The following is a 14,172-nucleotide window of genomic DNA, read 5'->3' as shown; positions in this document are numbered from 1 at the left end:
CTCTTTCTCTCTCTCTCTCTCAAAATAAATATAAACTTTAAATAAAAAAAAGAAGGAGGGGTCCCTGGGTGGCTCGGTCGCTTGTCGACCGGCTCTTGATTTAGGCTCAGGTCATGATCTCACAGTTCGGTTTGTGGGATAGGGCTCTGGGCCGCCAGCAGGGAGCCTGCTTGGGATTCTCTCTGTCCCTCTGCCACCCCACTCCCAACCCCACACACGCATAGTGCTCTCTCTGTCTCTCTCAAAGTAAATAAATAAACATTTTAAAAAAGAAAAAAAAAAGAAAACAAATTTCTGTTTCATCTGATTTGCTCAGAAAAGTCTGGGCACACTGAAAATTAACTTAAATACAGTTTTGACAATAATTAATTCTTGATAAAAATGTTCTTACCTTATGCATATTTTCCACATATTGTTGCTGAAACTTTAAAGTTGCAGATCTAGCTCATTCAATATATGGGAAATATATGCCATGGAACTTTGTTGGGGAAAGCCCTCATCATTGTCACACCAATGAGGCAAGTCAGCCTTAATTTCTGTCAGAACAGTCTGACTTTTTTTAGGCAATTTGAATAATTGCATTAATATGCATTTGGAAACACATCTTTTATTATTTATTTATTTATTTATTTATTTTTCAGTATATGAAATTTATTGTCAAATTGGAAACCCATGGGGGAGGGGAAGGAAAAAAAAAAGAGGTTAGAGTGGAAGAGAGCCAAAGCATAAGAGACTCTTAAAAACTGAGAACAAACTGAGGGTTGATGGGGGGTGGGAGGGAGGGGAGGGTGGGTGGTGGGTATTGAGGAGGGCACCTTTTGGGATGAGCACTGGGTGTTGTATGGAAACCAATTTGACAATAAACTTCATATATTGAAAAAAAATTGGTTTCCATACAACACCCAGTGCTCATCCCAACAGGTGCCCTCCTCAATACCCACCACCCACCCTCCCCTCCCACCCACCCCCCATCAACCCTCAGTTTTGGAAGAACATCTTTTAAACCACTAAGAAATACATGATAGGATACTTCTTTGAATATAGATATTACTAGAGTCTTCAATATCGAGATTTAAACACTACAGAGGTAACATACTTTATCCATTTTATAATCACTTGTAAAACTGGGTAATAAGGCTGTTTCTCATCACCTAGTGTATGATAAACCTATGTGAACTATAACTAAAATTTTTAAGTTTATTTATTTATCCTGAGGGAGAGAGCAAGCGGGGAAGGGGCAGAGAGAGAGAGGGAGAGATAGAATCCCAAGGAGGTTGCACACTGGCAGCGCAGAGCCTGACATGAGGCTCAAACTCACCAACTGTGAGATCATGACCCCAGGCAAAATCAAGAGTTGGACGCTTAACATACTGAGCCACCCAGGCACCCGTGTAACTAAAATTTTATGTTATCAAATAAGGCATTATAACGGAAAGCATGACATGCATCCTTGTGTGTTTTTCATGCTAGTGTTGTCCTTTGGGAATAAATAAATCACAGTCATGTGAATCTCCGAAATAATTTCATTAATTATATTAGGCATTATGGGCAACATTTCCTCATGTCATTAAGAAAGAGAAATGGAAGGGGAAAGTGGGTGATGGGCATTGAGGAGGGCACCTGTTGGGATGAGCACTGGGTGTTGTATGGAAACCAATTTGACAATAAATTTCATTAAAAAAAAAAGAGAAATGGATATACTGTTAAAATTTAATCAGTCTGTTAGCTGGCCTTTTGTTTTATAAAAGGAGGTGGAAAACATAAAACATTTTGTCAGTGAAATAGGTAATGATAATTGGAACACTTCTCGATTCAATTTGGTAAAAATAGTTTTTAACTATTTTACAAAGTTAATTTATCTCAAAATCTTGTAAACTTTTTATTTGTTGATATTATTCAGTGCATCTTGAATGTTGGTAGCATTAGAAAATATTCCAGATGTAAAACAATAAAGTAAACTTAAATTAAATTAAATTAAATTAAATATTGTCCAGATAATCACAAAATGATGATTATTCTAACCTGATTCAGTTATTTGATTGTAGTTTTCCCTAGCTATTTACATGTTCTAGGCAAAAGTTTCAAGAATAACTGGCAAAATAATTGTTATGGGGAAAAATAAAAGTCTGTATTTAAGAAAATATAAATTAAGTAATAATATTATGGCACATTAGATGTCAAATCACTCCCATGCTCTAGCATACAATATATCTGAAATCGTAATATCTCAACACAGGCTAAAATACTGATGTTTTTGAACCATGCCTCATTTCCAGCAGAAATTAGTGTGTGTACGGTAGGAAAATTCAAGTCTTAAGGAATTTCTTGATGCTTTCATTAACTCACTGATGGAAGGTTTTTCCAAACTAATGACTGGTGGTGTTCCTTTATTTTGCCAACCCACTGGAGTTTTTAACTCCTGGGATTGTATAGTTCAGTTGTCAGTATAAGTATTTGAGGATGAATAATGAGTATGCTTTCCTTTGTAAAGTAAGTACACGAAATGTGATTGTGGAGATGGAGAGAGTGCATGACCAAAGTGTCAGGCTCTTAAGCACCTGAATGTGGAAATTAAAGATAGCCTCACCCACCCAACCCTTGGAAAGCGTGCACATCCCCAGGGGCACATGAACCCCATTTTTGTAGGCCACTCGGTTGGACTATGGTGGTAGGTAAAGAAGTGGAGGAAAGTAAACAATTTTGAAAATAGTTTGAAGGTAGATTGGATAATGTTTAGGGTTGTTGAAGGAGATTATTGATGTAACTGGTATTTGTCCTGTTGCATCCACACGACTCCTGAAACAGAATGCTACGGGCAGCAGTGACAGTCACAACAAAGTCTATTACAATGAGAGGCAAGGCCGACTGATCGGGACCAACACTCTTGATAAGAGTGTGGCTCCAAACAGCCGGGGTACAGAGTTTTTAAAGCCGATCACATTGTTTTATCATTATCTGGGAACAGAACAGAGAAACAGTTCCCAGATGAGTTAGAAACAGCTATTGAATGAGGTGATTATTTTAGACTTTCTGCCGCTAAGTTGCAACCAGTGGATCTCCTTGGCCTTGTCTCTGATGCTCTTTTTTTGAGCTTTTGTTTCCTTCATTGGTAAAGCCTGATTCACAAGAGTATGAAGTATGATTTACAAGAGTAAAAGCAAGGCTGTTATCTTTTGACCTTCAGTGTCAGAACAAAGTTGTTATTTTTCAGGCTAAGCGTTAGCCTTACACTACAATTTAACCCTTACAGTCCTTCACCTTTGTCTGGCTAAATTGTGTTGTTCCTTATAGTAGTGCTTTGATACATGAAGGTGGCCCACAGACCCAGAATCGAATTGGGCTCTGCGGAGGTGAGATCTGGGTATCTCAGACATTTTTCTGGCTGAAAGTTACCTACTGGGCCCCACCTCTACTGTTACTGTAGGCTAAGGGTTGGCTACCCTTTTCAGTAGTTTCCTGCACCCTTGCACCTAGACTCACTGCCCTGTAATTGCTGAACTCCCCAAGGGTGCGGCCTGTGCCCGTCTGGGTTCTCTGTTCTCCTGAGCCTGGGCTAGTGCCTCCCTACTGGGCTAGTGCCTCGCCCACAAAAGGCACTCAGAATTAATCTTCAGGACCTCACTCTGTCCCCTGCAGTCTGCTGGAGCACCAAGTGCCTGTCCTGTAACCACACTGGTGCCTTTCCTGCCAGGACACCCATGGCTGCAGGTGTGTTTGCAGGCAGCTGGGCTGAAGGAGCCGCCAGACGGCTGGGCACTAGCTCATCCCCGAGATTCTCGTCCTCAAGGACCTTGCAGCTGACACAGCTGCCAAGGTTGTGGCCTCCAGGCTAGCCACCTGTGGAGGGGCGGTGCTCATGTCGACCCCGCCTGCGTCTGGGCTGCGGACTACAACTCCCAAGATCGTTCGGGAGGGCGGGACCGCCTCCGTCTGTCCTGGAAGCTAGAGATGGCTAAAAGCGCGATCTTAGGAGTGTACATCTGAGAGGCAGCAACTGCGGAAACGCGGCTGCGGGCCCAGGAGCAGCTCGGGAGGCGGCTGTGGCTGCAGCTGCAGAGTGGAGCGCAAGCGCCCTGTGTGCCTGTGGAAGGCTTGGTGGCCTTCCCGAGGCTGCGGTTTTGCTGTCGTTGAGTGAGTTTGATAGCTTGTGAGGCTAAGTTACTGTCGTGGCGGCCGTGCCTTGGAGCATATGATGGCTGGATGAGAGCTTGCTGGAGGAGATCGGCGAGTCTTGGCGCTGGAGGTAAGCTGGCGCAAGGACCAAATGCACTCTGTGACTGCAGCTGCACACGGGAGCGTCCCTCCGCCCCAAATCTTGGAACCTAAATGGCTTAGTGTTGGAGCCCTTGCCAAGCCAGTTTCCTTCAGGAGCTTGAGCCTCAGACTCCTCATAGATTTCCCATCTTGGAAGAAGATGGAACCCATAGGACACCTTTCTTCAGTTTTCTCTTCTCCACCCACCATTTAATCATTCATCACACCTTTGAGATCTACTCTGTGCCTCAACGTTCTCTACTATGTGGGACCCAGTCCCTAGCATGAGGGAACTTAGGGACTGTGGGGGGAGAGAGAACAGGACAAGATCTGAGTATGAAATGATGAAATAATAAGAAACTGCATGATTACCCATATCAGAAGTTTAAACAGGAAGTACTCTGGGGAAAAACAGAAGGAGAAATTTAAGCTGCATTTGGAGATGTGGAAATGACAGGGTGTTTCCAGGCTAGAGGAGAGTATGACAAAGGCTCAGGGACAGAAACGAACAGATTTTCCAAGGACTAATGAGAAGATAGGCTGGAGTAGAAGGTGTGTGAGGGCATAAATCAAAGTTCATAGGTAAGAAGAAACGCAGGTGGTGTTTACACTCTTGTAAAAACATTACCGTGACAAAATATGCATAACACAGAAGTTACCATTCTAACCATTGTTATGTGTATAGCTCAGTTACATTGAGCACATCCACATTGTTGTGCGGCCACCACCACTGTCCATCCCCAGAACTTTTTCATCCTCCCAAACTCTGTGTCTCTATTAAACATTAACTCCGCATCTCAGTAACCACCATTTGACTCTCTGTCTCTATGACCTTGCTCTATCTAGTAAGTGGAATCTATAGTATGTGTCCTTTTGTGTCTGGTTTCTTTCATTAGGCATAACGTCCTCCAGGTTGGTGTGTATATTGTCGGTAGTCAGCTTCGCTGGGCCTTACTGCGTGTGCATCAGGAAGCTGGGAAACATTTAGTATTCTAGGGCAAGTCTATAGGGTGTTTAGAGGAGGGAAGACCCAAAGTGACCTGATGTGGTTTTGTGTGTGTATGCGGGGTTTTGTTTGTTTGTTTGTTTGTTTGTTTTTTGTTTTGTTTTGTTTTTTGTTTTAGCTCAGAAGGCTGTCACAATCACAGCCCTTATTACCTAAATGAGAAGCCATTAGCGGGCCTCAGGAAACCCTCCAAGAATCCATCGTTTTACACATAAGAAGGGTTTCAAAGATCTAATTTCCAGGCCGTTGGCAATGTGTAAAAGAGAAAAGGCCCCCACTTTTTCCTGGGCAGTTGCTTCAAGTAGTCAGTCATGGATTCCTGAAGGGTTTCCTGTAGTCCACTAACGAGGCACAACCTGGTCAGGCAGAGACCTGGAGGAAATGGCTGCTTTTTGGTGCCAGCTAGTTGTTTTTGACTGGATGCAAGAAAACAGGCAGAAGAGAGTTTAGTCTTTTACTGTTGTATTAGCCACAATAAAGAAGGTGTTTATTCCCTGTGATTTTAGGTCAATTTTCAAATTAAGAAGTTTAGGTCAATTTTCAAAGTAGCAGGTTTTTTTAAATTTCACATTGCATATAAATTCAGATCTACAAATCTAATATCAGTGCAACTCTTCTCAAGACCAGGGAAGTGGATTTAGAGCCAAAAATAAATGAATAGATTTCAAGTTTTGTTTATATCCATTTCTTGTGTTGGACATGTGAATTGGCACAAGGTTTTCAGAGACTCTGAGATCTAAATAAGACTATTGCTTTCCATACTTTAGGCTTATTTGTTAAACATGATTTACATACCTGAGACACAGAATTTGAGAGAGAAGCAGCTTAAAGGAATCAGCTCTTTCACAGATACAAGAGTAAACAGGGTTCAGTTGCATTTTCTAGTCAGAGCATAAACCTTTGTAGTCTTTATTGTCCCCATTATATAAAACTGTATTGTTTGCCTTTAGAATGTGATGTGAACATTGGGCTGTGTGGTATAAACATATTAGCTGATATCAACCTTGCAGCACCAACCATAGTCTTTCCTTCTTGGGACTGGTTTGTTTGGGGGCACAGGGACTGACACCTGCTCTGTTTGCCTGTGGGGTACTGAACTTGCTGAATCCTGGCCTGCTTGCTCATCTGCCCTGTCAGCTCCTGTAGAAATGCCTGTGACTCAACAATGCAGACTCTGACAAAGTCACCTCCTCTAGAAGCTTCACTTTGCAAACTCGTTTCCCTCTGGGAACACTAACATCCAGATTCTCTCCTGCCCTGTTGGCAAGGCACATAAATCCCTTCAGGGGCTCAGCTGTCTGAACCAAGATCCCTGGCCTCTGGCTGCTTCTCAGGGAACTGTCCAGATATTTTCATTCCCTGACTTGTAAAAAGTTGATATAGAGTTAAATTATTGCTGTTTTTACATTTCAAGATCTTTCTGTATAATGTTTTAAAAATCTTGCTTTAATAATTTTATTTTATTTTATGTTCATTTTTGAGAGAGAGGGAGAGAGAGAGAACACGCAGGCAGAGGGGCAGAGAGGGAGACAGAGGATCTGAAGCAGGCTCTGCACTGTCAACGCAAAGTCTGATGTGGGGCTCAAACGCACCAACCTTGAGACCATGACCTGAGCTGATTTCCGACGCTTAACAGGCTGAGCCACCCAGGTGCCCCTATTATTTTATCTTTTAAAAAATTACTTGAAAAATTATAGCAATCGCCTTTCGAGACTTTTAATCCTAATACTTAAATTTGTTAAACTTTCAGATCACAGTAATGGTTATGGAAGGGGGGGTACATCTAGGAATCCATCAAACTAATTCCTTCTTCATTTACAGTCAAGAGAAATTGCTTTAATGTTATTATAACAACATTAAGAAAAACTACCAGAAGTCATCAGGAAAGCACCCATGATCTCACTGTTCAATGTGATTAACTTTTGTCTGTGTTCCCTTTCAGGTTGCTCAGAAGTATACATAGGCACTTCTTAGCTCTGTCACTTGCATGCTAGGTGCTAAGCAAGTTCTAGAACCACTCTGAATGTATTTCTGTTGTGAAAGGATATAAGAGGTATATACCTCACAGGGTTGTTGTGAAGGTTTCACAGCCTACTATATGTAACTTCTGACCATGGTGCCTAGCATGTGTAGATACTCAACAAATATTATTTTCATTCCTGCTTCCTCTTATTCTTAGAAACTTCTGCTATTCCCAAAGGAATAACAGGCTCCTTGGGAATTCACCACTCTCCCACTCTCAAGAATATGGCCCTGGTAACTGTGCAGCAGAACCAGTGTGTTCTCAGGTACCAAGTCATGTACCATTTCTAGATATTGGTGGCCATTCCAGGCCCCAAGTATGGTCACATTATCTCTTGTCTAGGAGTTGTCTGACTTCCATCCATTTTCCTGTACTCCCAAAGCCTTTCCATTCTGGTACCTGACCCCCCTTTTATAGTCTTTGTGTCTCTGGAGCACAAGACCTCCTGCTCCTTCTAGATGTTGTGACGTGCTTTAGGCCATTCCCTCCTACTTTTTACTCAAAACTCTTCTCTTCCATGATGGCATCTGTGGTAAATCCAGCCCACTGTGCTCTTTCACTTGAATAATTGTCCCCAAAGCAGATTCTTTACCTTAAAGCTTTCCTGTCATTTGGTACACTATTGCTTGCTGGGTTTTTTAATCATTAAACAAGATATTAAAGCAACACTAACATATCTTCTCTTGTAGAAGAAAAGAAACTGTTTATAGCTCTATTACTCAACAAGACTTATTTCAAATTTGTGTATTTCCTTCTAATCTTTGTCCATTTGTACATCTATTTTGTTATATCATATCACCTTTTCCACTTATGCATGTAAAGAGGTTCTAGATGTTTTATAATTTTTTAAAGTTTTATTTATTTTGAGAGAGAGAGAGAGAGAGAGAGCGATCAGGAGAGGGGCAGAGAGAGAGAGAGAGAGAGAGAGAGAGAGAGAGACAGCGATCAGGAGAGGGGCAGAGAGAGAGTGAGAGAGAGAGAATCCCAAGCAGGCTCCATACTATCAGCACGGAGCCTGACACGGGGCTTGAACTCACGAACCGTGAGACCATGACCTGAGCCAAAATCAAGAGTTGTACACCTAACCAATTGAGCCCCCTAGACCCCCCAAGATGTTTTAAATCCCCAAGGAGACAGTGAGGATATTTTTAAGACCAGATGGTAATTACCTTTGAACTTAAATGTGTTTGAAAGCAACTACAAAAGCATTGGAAACATAAAAGAGCATAGTAACATATGTATTCGGAGAACAGTGAAAAGGACAGTTTTCCTGGAGTATGGAGTCTATGTGGGCAGGAGTTGGAGTAGATGAGGACAGACAGGTAGGTCAGGTCCAGGTTGGTAAAGGTCTGGAATATCACCTGAAGGAATGTGTTTTCATCTTTGAAGGAGTGCTTGCAGAGGATTTTTAAAAATAAATGTGCTGGGCCTAGGTTTGCTTTTCAGAATGGCCACTCTGGTGTAGACAATGGAATGGTAGAACATGAGATTAGAGGTGGCAGTAAATCCAGTTCTAAAACAATCACAGTAATCCAGCAGAAGGCTGTGGCAGTGGGGATGCCTCCCTACAAAGCAATGGCAGTTGAAGGGGCTTGAACTACTGTTGTAAGGATTTCTGGTGCCATGGACCAAATGTGGGAACTGTCCCCTACAAGTCTTACCCTCCCTTAAAGATCACCTCCTTCATAAATCCACTCTCAATCCATTATCACTACCCCCACCATACCCCACCCCCATCTCTCTTCCTTCTCTGTGGCTCCAGCAGGCTGTATGCTCTCTACAATAAAACTAATCATTTGACTTTGTAATCAGGGCATTCATTCTCAAATTGTTTGTTTTTTTTTTCTTTTTATATCCACTCATATTTTTTTAATTGAGATTCAAGTTAGTTAACATATAGTGTAGTATTGGTTTCAGGAGTAGAATATAGTGAGTCATCACTTATATATAACACCCAGTGCTCACCCCAACAAGTGCCCTCCTTAATGCCCATCACCCATCTAGCCCATCCACCCTCCCACCTCCCCACTATCAACCCTCAGTTTTTTCTTTGTATTTAAGGGTCTTTTACAGTTTGCCTCCCTCTCTGCTTTTATCTTATTTTTGCTTCCCTTCCTCTATATTCATCTATTGTGCTTCTTAAATTCCACATATGAGTGAAATGATGATATTTGTCTTTCTCAGATTGACTTACTTAGTTTAGCATAATACACTCTAGTTCCATCCACATTGTTGCAAATGGCAAGATTTAATTCTTTTTCATCACTGAGTAATATTACATTGTGTGTGTGTGTGTGTGTGTGTGTGTGTGTGTGTGTATCCATTCATCATCAGTTGATGGACATTTGGGCTCTTTCCATACTTTGGCTATTGTTATAGCATTGCTCTAAATATTGGGGTGCATGTGCTCCTTCATATCAGTATTTTTAACTCCTTTGGATAAATACCTGGTAGTGCAATTGCTGGGTCATAGGGTAGTTCTATTTTTGAACTTTTTGAGGAACCTCCATACTGTTCTCCAGAGTGGCTGCACCAGTTTGCATTCCCACCAACAGTGCAAAAGGTGCTGGGAAAACTGGACAGTAGCATGCAGAAGAATGAAACTGGACCACTTTCTACACCATACACAAAAATAAATTCAAAATGGGTGAAAGACCTAAATGTAATATAGGAAACCATCAGAATTCTGGAGGAGAAAACAGTCAGCAACTTCTTTGACCTCGGCTACAGCAACTTCTTACTAGACACGTCTCTGGAGGCAAAGGAAACAAAAGCAGAAATGAACTACTGGGACCTCATCAAGATAAAAAGCTTCTGCACAGCAGAGGAAACAATCAGAAAAACTAAAAGGCAACTGACCAAATGGCAGAAGATATTTGCAAATGACATTTTGGATAAAGGGTTAGTATCTAAAATCTATAAAGAACTTATCAAACTCAACACCCCAAAATCAAATTGTTTTAATTATTCTCCTGACAATTATTTATTGAGCAGGCAGAGATCTGGGGCTGGAAGGGATTAGAATTGGGAGTCCTCAGCATATACCAAGGGGCAAATCAAGCCAGTTCCTTGCTACTGAATTTCCTATCTCCACCATGCCCAGCATGTAGGGGCTCATTGGAATCTGCTTTAAGTGTTTTCTTCCCGATTAAATGACTTTCTTCTTGAGAGATATGTGTCCACTCTTTTTTTGTAGTTTCCATGGAGTAAAACACTCAGCTAGACATATACTAGGTGCTCAGTAGGCATCGGACTTGGAGCCGAGGAGACCTTCCTGTCCATCTTCTCTTCCTACAATGCTACCAACTCCAGCCTTCCCCAAGGAGGCTCATGGTAAGTAGGAATGGTTTGGGTCTTTTAGGAGTCTGTAATATTCACAGATATGCCCTCAGACTTTTGTCAAGAGGGTGGTAGTTAGCTGGCCCCTGCTCAGCAGGATGTGGGTAAGGATGGGACACCAGCGAAGTACAAGACCCTGATCTCCCTCGGTAAGGACAGCATTCCTTCTCTGGACCCTATGAGCTGGGGCTGGAGAGCCAGGGCTCTGATTTGTGTTTCCTATGGAGCCAGAAACAGATCGTTTCTGTTTCTGTTTTCTGTTGCAAGACCAGTGACAAATGGAGTTGTTGATAAACTTCCTTATGGTGCTCAGGGACTTTGGTCTCTCTGTCCTCTGATCTTCTAGGTCGGGGGTTTTCCTATCACATTCCATTGGAGATGACCAGATTTCCATTCTATCTGGGAAGGCAAAGCTAGTTGTTCCTTGCAGCTGAGAGTTTCCCACTCCTGCCCCCATACCCATCCTCCTTCCCTTCCTCCTGTCCTTCTTGGAAGTCACATTGGACCCTGTGGAGATATTCTTGGTACCACTGTGTGGTGTCCTAGAGTACCTTTTCCTCCTGGAAGCCAAGTGATTGGAATGGATCTGTGGGACACCATTGTGACCCTAGCACAAATATCTAAGTCCCCTTTATTTTTCAAAAACCAGGGATTCCAATTCCCAAACCAGACCTGATTTCCCAGTTAGAGCAGCAGAGGAATCATGGATGCTTAAAGGAGAAGGGCCATGAAGCCTCTGTCTAGGTGAGTGAGTGAAAGCCAAGTAAGTTGATATCCTTCTGGTTAGCAAAAGCGTGCAAGGCCTTTTTCACTTTCTGGTAGTGAGAGCAGTTTTATGTTTATTTTGTATCCCCCATGGGAGGTACTCATACCTGATCCATTCAGAGAAAGTGAAAACTGACCATTTGGAGACCCTGGATTGAAGTAAGGTTTGCAATTCTAGCTCTGAGAAGAAAAATGAACATTTTAAGAATTCTAAATGCTGTGTGGTGTTTTTGTTGGCCTCTGCTACCTACTCACATTCAGCATTCATAATTCTGTGTGAGGTGTTCCCACTTGCATTCTCCTTCACAGGATGTTTACATTCCAGTCAAAAGAATAGCGTGTTTAATAATGGCAAGTTGAGGGGCACCTGGGTGGCTCAGTTGGTTGAGCGTCCGACTTCGACTCAGGTCACGATCTCACAGTTTGTGAGTTCAAGCCCTGTGTCAGGCTCTGTGCTGACAGCTTGGAGCCCAGAGCCTGCTTTGGATTCCGTGTCTCCCTGTCTCTCCCTGCCCCTCCTTCACTCACACTCGCTCTCTCTCTCTCTCTCTCTCTCAAAAATAAATAAACATTAAAAAAATTTTTTTTTAATTAATGGTAAGTTGACCCCAAAGAAAGGGTGGAAGTAGGGTGACAACGAAAACTATTTGTTGCATTTTGTGTTTTTTTAAAAGACATTCATTCATTTAACAAATAGATTTTTTTACCCAGATTGGCCTATGACAAAGATAATATGTGCTCAAAAAAATTGAGAGAGACATCCAGAAGAAAACACAAATGTCTTGAAATCCTAACTCCCAGAGCCAATCACCGTCAACCTTTGTATAAGCATTCTTCTGATCCCTTTCTTCCCACACAACTACTTGTGGAGATGTGGCTACTCTGAGGTACGTGCTGTGATCCTTTACCTGCCATTTGGCCTTCATAGTGTGTTGTGGACAGCTCTCCGTGTCATTGCATATATATGTGTAGCTGGGTATTCACCCCCTTCAGTGGCTGCATAGCATTGCACCTTACCAGCATGTTATCCTCTATTTACCCCAGTCCACTATTGATAACTAGGTTGTTTCCAGATTTACATTATTCTATGCAACACCAAAGTCAAATAACCTTCTGTTACATCTTTGCAAACTTGTCAGGCTATCTTTTACGGATAAATTCCTCGCAGTGGCATTGATGGAGCAAATGGTGACGTTCAAGTCATCTAAAATATGTTATTTCCTTTAAACTCATGATACTTCTGAATCATTTTTAACTAAATGCCAAATGCAGTGAATTGATCTTAGAAAAGTAATTGACAACATTTTCTAAAAGCTTCCCCAGGCCTGTGAGGAAGATTGATGATACTGGGATGTGGGGTTCCCTTTAACTTCTTCGTTTTCACCCAAGTCTCTATTGTTTTTACTTCTTCTGTGCCTCCCTCACAGATTGATGACTTTCCCCATTTTAGAACTGAACCCCTTAGCATTCACCATTTGTATTTTAGGTCGTCTCAAATTAGTACGCAGGTAATGGCAACAGATAATAACAATAGCAAACACTTGTATGGCATGTACAGTGTGTCAGGCATGCAGTTGTATGTACTTTTCAAATATAGCTGAGTTCATCTTATAAAAAGTCTTAGGTAGAAATTACCAACATCTTCATTTCACTGGTGAAGAAACGTAGGCCCTAAAAGACTAAGTGATTTGTTCAAATTCAGACAGCAAATATGTGGTTGAGCCAGGAATAAAACCTGTGCAGTTTGGCTCCAGAAGCTTACAGGTTCATCTAAGCTAATGTGCCTTCCCTTGCCAGTTCACAAAGGTGGTAGACACAGGTGCTCCATGCCCTAGCTACTCAACTTCTGTGAGCAGCCAGTCATAATCCCTTCCTCCCCCAGCATCTCAGTTGAATTAAGATGTGGAAGTTACCTGTGTTCATTTGGTAGGATGTAAGCCTCTTCTTGTGTTTGAATGAACCCTCTAGAACTAATACAAGATCCTGCTTTCTACATCTCTCTTTCCCCTCCCTATTGTTCAAGGCCAAGTTCGCCATACTCATTCTGGAACAAAAGTCTCTTCTGGTTCCTTATTCAAGGCAGTGGGCAATTTTGCATAGGACCTTGATTCTTTCATGCAGTTTTAAACTTCAGGGCTGGAGGAAACTGGGATTTCTCCCTTCCTTGTTTGTAAATAATGTCTCTTGTTGGCAGAGTTTGTTTTAATCATAAAAGTATGTTGTGTTGGTTGCAGAAAAAAAATTTAACAGACAGGAAAGTATAAAGAAGCAAATAAAATCACTTGTTAGAGGAAAGCACTATTAATGTTTTTAGTGTATTTCCTTCCATTATTTTTTATATACACGTGTAAGTATATATGTACTTATACATTATAACTAGAAAAGATTATGGTCATGTATACTGGTTTTTGTTTGATTTTATAATCATAACCAGTTTTACAAATCACTAAAAAATCTTTAGGGGTGCCTTGGTGGTTCAGTCGGTTAAGCGTCCAACTCTTGGTTCCAGTTCAGGTCACAAGGTTTGAGTTCAAGCCCTGCATCAAGCTCTACACTGACAGTGCGGAGCCTGCTCGGGATTTTCTCTCTCTCCTTCTCTCTCTGCTCTTCCCGAGCATTCTCTCTCTCTCAAAAATAAATAAATAAACTCTTTTAAAAAAGTTAAAAAATTCTTCAGAATCATGGTATTTAATGACTATTTCATCATCTAGATATATAATTACTTTAATCATTTATGTGCTCTGGGAAATTTTAATTTTTTCCCTTTTCACTTACTTACACTGTT

The 14,172-nt window shown here is 41.6% G+C and overlaps 1 long non-coding RNA gene across 1 annotated transcript; it reads left to right on the top strand.

Annotated features, from left to right (window-relative positions):
* The first annotated feature begins 9,769 nt into the window (after nt 1-9,769).
* Nucleotides 9,770-13,686, top strand: LOC109260186 (uncharacterized). The gene is made up of 3 exons (XR_002076896.2): nt 9,770-10,184; nt 10,480-10,616; nt 12,099-13,686. It is a non-coding gene; the product is annotated as an uncharacterized LOC109260186 (long non-coding RNA).
* Nucleotides 13,687-14,172: the final 486 nt, after the last annotated feature.

The sequence above is a fragment of the Panthera pardus genome, unplaced genomic scaffold, assembly GCF_024362965.1.
Source record: "Panthera pardus isolate Hobbes unplaced genomic scaffold, ASM2436296v1 HiC_scaffold_317, whole genome shotgun sequence".
NCBI classification, from domain to species: Eukaryota; Metazoa; Chordata; class Mammalia; order Carnivora; family Felidae; genus Panthera; species Panthera pardus.
Note: the sequence above shows the minus strand (reverse complement) of the source record. Positions and strands in the feature narration are given on the sequence as shown.